Here is a 4,613-nt window from a genome sequence, read left to right on the forward strand (position 1 = left end):
CCTGGGTGTGTCTGCCTGTGAGGGCATTGCCAAAGGAGATTAACATTTGAGTCAGTGGACTGGGAGACACAAACCCACCCTCAACATGGGTGGGAACCTTCTAATCAGCTGCCATTGCAGCTGGATAAAAGCAGGCAGAGGAACATGGACAGACTAGACTGGCCTCAGTCTTCTGGCCTGCATCTTTCTCCCATGCTGGATGCTTCCTGCCCTCCAAAATCAGACGCCAAATTCTTCCACTCTTGGGCTCTTGGACCTATCCAGTGGTTTGCCAGCAGATTTCAGGCCTTTGGCCACAGATTAAAGCCTGCACTCTTAGCGTCCCTACTTTTGAGATTTTTGGAACCAGAACTAGCTTCCTTGCTCCTCAGCTTGCAGAGGGCCTATCGTGGGACTCCAGCTTGTGATCAAGTGAGTCAATACTCTTTTTCAAGCTCTTTTTATATATACATCTATCCTACTAGTCCTGCCCTTCTAGAGAACACTGACTCATACAGTCTTTTAATCAAATATTCCTGGAACAACTGTGTATCTGTTAAAAACAAACCACATGGAAAAAACATTGACCTCACACCATACATACAAACATACTCATAAAATAACTCAAAATGTTTCCTAGAACTAGATGGAAGAGCTAACCCATTAAACTTTACCTAACATTGGTTTAGATCATAATTTCTTCTACAAGACTTTTCAAAATAAACCATAAAAGAAAAAAGTGCTTAAAATGTGTTTAATAAATATTTAAAAACCACCCTTTCTTTTTGAAATTCAGAGTTAAGAAAACTTAAGAGGCAAAGGCCGACTAAAGACAAACATGTGGAATATACCTCAGGTTATAAAAGGCTACTATCTTGCAAATACGAAGAACAATTGCAGTTAAATAGTAAGACAACCTACATGAAAAAAAAAAAGTTCTAAATATTTCAACAATCATTCCAGATAACAAATGTACAAGTGCCAATAGGCACATGAATAGATGTTAAACATCATTTGTGATCAGAGACACGCAAAGTAAACCTCAATATGATACACTCGCATCCATTAGTACTGCTAAAGGTGAAAAAAATTGGCAATGCCAAAAATTGGTGAGGGTGCAGAGCACCTGGAGATGTGATACAGTCCATGTGCAAACGAAGAATGTTACAGCCACTTTGGAAAACAGTACAGCAAGGTCTTACAAAGTTCATCATACACTTTCTATCTGACCAAAGGTTCCTCTTTTAAAATTTTACCCAAGAGAAAATAAACTATGTTCTCATTAAAAGATGAATTTGTTGGAGTTTTTCAATATAATGTAATACTCATAACTATAGATAAATGAAATATTAATACATAAAACATTATGCTAATAGAAAAAAGACAAACACAAAAGACTATGTATCGTATGATTGCATTTATACGAAATTCTAGACAAAAGAGTCTGTAACAGAAAGTAGGTCAGTAGTTACCTAAATCCAGGGGTAGGGAGTATAGATCAGCTGCAAAATGAAGCAAAGAGACATTTTAGAGTAAGAGTGAGGAAACTGGACTGATCCCCTGGTTATTGGAATAACTGCATGATTGTGTTCAGTTACCAAACTCAACACTGTGCATGTAAAATAAATCTTTTATATTCAATGAAAATAAGATCTTACTAAAAATAAATGCATACATTAAAAAAGGGATAAAGAAAATGCAGAAAGCACTGGTTCAGATCTCAAAGAGCTGTTCTCCTTTCCAATCAGCATGGATTTCTTAATTGATAAGAGCTCACAAGTAAACAGATATATAAACTAACAAAAAAACTAGCAAACTAGCTTTTCTGTCCTGCCTCACCTACCAGAGAACCTCCATCACTTACTTGCCATTGGAGATCATCAAAGAATCAGACCATAAATAAAATAAAGCAAAATAAAATTTGTTTCTTTTTATTTATTTTTGGAGATGGAGTCTCGTTCTGTTGCTCAGTGCAGTGGCACGATCTCGGCTCACTGCAACCTTCCCCTACTCTGTTCAAGTGATTCTCCTGCCTCAGCCTCCTGAGTAGCTGCGATTACAGGCGGCCACCACCATGCCCAGTTAATTTTATTTTCTATCTATCTATCTATCTATTTATTTATTTATTTATTTATTTATTTATTTATTTATTGTATTTTTAGTAGAAGCAGGGTTTCACCATGTTAGCCAGGCTGGTCTCAAACTCCTGGCCTCAAATGATCCACCCACCTCGCCCTCCCAAAGTGGCTAGGATTAAAGGCATGAGCCACCACACCTGGCCAAAATATAATCTCTTTCAACTCATTAATACATTTCAACTAATTAATGGATGGAATAAGCAAAATGCTCTAATAAGCTCAAAGAGTATTTTAAAAAGTAGGGTTTTTATAGAAGAACAAGATTGCTGAACATGATTGGGGAAAAAAACTGATTAATATCAATGGGGCCACAAACCACAATTACTGAGGCTACTTGTCTTTCTGGAATTAAGTTTCGCACCACGACTCATAGATAAATAGACAGATAGATAAAGTTGATCCATAACTTAACAAGTCTGGTACCTTTAATCAACTGTAGACAGTGAATAGAATGAACTGTACATGCTAGATAATCATTGCAAGGACTTTGCTCTTGTGTTATATCGAAAGGATATGTCATTCCTGTTCAGTTGAAAATATGCTGAGAGTATTGTTATTATTTTCAATATGCAACAGAACAAAACATCAATTCTGTACTCAAGCTTAAAACTGCATCTATCAAAGAGCAGTATTATTATTTGAGAATGTTTACCTTAGTACGCCACAATCTTCCCTGACCCCATCACAGAAAGAGAGTGCTTTGATTATTTTTTCTTTTTACTAACTTTTCCAAATTCTCACATTTTAAACATAATAATAAACCTAAATTATATAGGAATAAAAATGGCCTGAAATTGCACAATCTATTAACCAAGAAACCTGTGGGTCTTAGGAAAGAGTTTCTGTTTTGAATGCTCAATTTTAGTGTCTGTTAATATCTGAACTAGTTTTAACTGGTTGTTCAATAAAAGAGAAGAAAAAAGATTTTTCCCCTATTTTTCCCCTTTAGGACACTTCAATAATTTTAAGAGGTTTTAATTTTGGCTTTTTTGTATGAAGCCAAACTCTCTTGGCTTTTGTATTGACAGAGAAGTTAGATTTGACCACCGGAACTTTATAACAAGATGGAATAAATTTTTGACCAGAGAGTATAATCTGACAGATGGTTCCTTCTGCCCCACCATGGGCCCTAGTGAAAATATTCATTTATCTCTTGAAGTGGAAAAATGACTTGGATAGCAGAGCAACAAAATAGCAGTGGTCAATGAAAATAAAATGATTGTGCTCTAAGTCTTCAAATTCTTGTAAGTATAAATATTATGCCATGTAGCAAAGCTTGAACACACAAAGACATGCTAGTTTTTGTCCCATAGGACTTTCAGTACATTACCTTCAATACCAAACAGCTCAACTATGAAATTGAACATTGCTTTTTATTTATACTGGTTTGGAGAAAACACTAGGATTTATTATATGGCCTCTGATACAGAACTCTATAAATTCAGTAGATTTGAGAAATCAGTGGAAACCTATATTCACAGTAAGATCATATGAAAATAAATTTTCTTTAAATAAGAGATAATAATTTCATCCAACTCATAATGTTGTAGTAATTAAATTAATTAACACACAGAAAGCATAGAGACCACTGCCTGGCATAGGGTAAAAATTTAGCAAATACAGTTTTTAAAGTTCTTATTATTTTTCTTGTTGATATTAACTGTAAGTACAAGAAAAATACAGTCTAGAAGACATTAAAAAGTTCCCAAAATTGCAAAACAGGTCTTAAGGATAACGTAAAAGAAATAGTTTTAAAATAAAATATACTGAGAAAGAGAGAAATTTTTGTCCAGAATTTCATAAAATTCTTTTTGGAAACTTGAATTTGAAAGAAACACTATTAGTATACTAATAGAAAAATGAAGAACTCAAGACTTTTAAGACAGCAATAATTTCAAAAGAATAATTGTGTTGTCTACTGTTGGCATAACACAAAAATACTTCAAAGCAGAGAAAAAGTCAGTTCATGTAGAACTGACTTGGATGCTTTTGGGGATCCACTCAGTCTGAGCCCTGCACACAAAGGGCTTTCCCAGGTGACAAACAAGAGCTTTGCTGATCCTCTGTAAAACTACCCCTCACTAACTTCAGTTTATTGGGAAAAGGGTGGTGCAATAATTCCAGCTGGGCAAGGTGAATTTTCTCTTCAGGGAAATTGGAAGCAGGGTTAAAGGAAGCTCATCAGACTCTGTTTCATGCTACAACTGAAGACACATGAGTTACAACTGAAGAAACAGACTAACTGGGCACACTTTCCCCAATGAACAGAGAGAAGAAAAGACAGGTGGGAAAGGGAGACAGAGAATGCACGTAAGCTAGATAGATGACAAACAGGAGAGAGCAAAAATAAGAGACAAGCTGACAGTGACGGAGACAAAATGAGGAATTCTTTCTATTTCCTTCTGAATCTTGGTGGCATAACAGTTATTAGACCCCTATTGACTGTCTCTGAGGTCCCTTTTGTGTTTAAAGTGTATTAAATATAATCTATTGTAC

Source organism: Nomascus leucogenys, chromosome 4 (genome assembly GCF_006542625.1).
Source record: "Nomascus leucogenys isolate Asia chromosome 4, Asia_NLE_v1, whole genome shotgun sequence".
Taxonomy (NCBI): Eukaryota; Metazoa; Chordata; class Mammalia; order Primates; family Hylobatidae; genus Nomascus; species Nomascus leucogenys.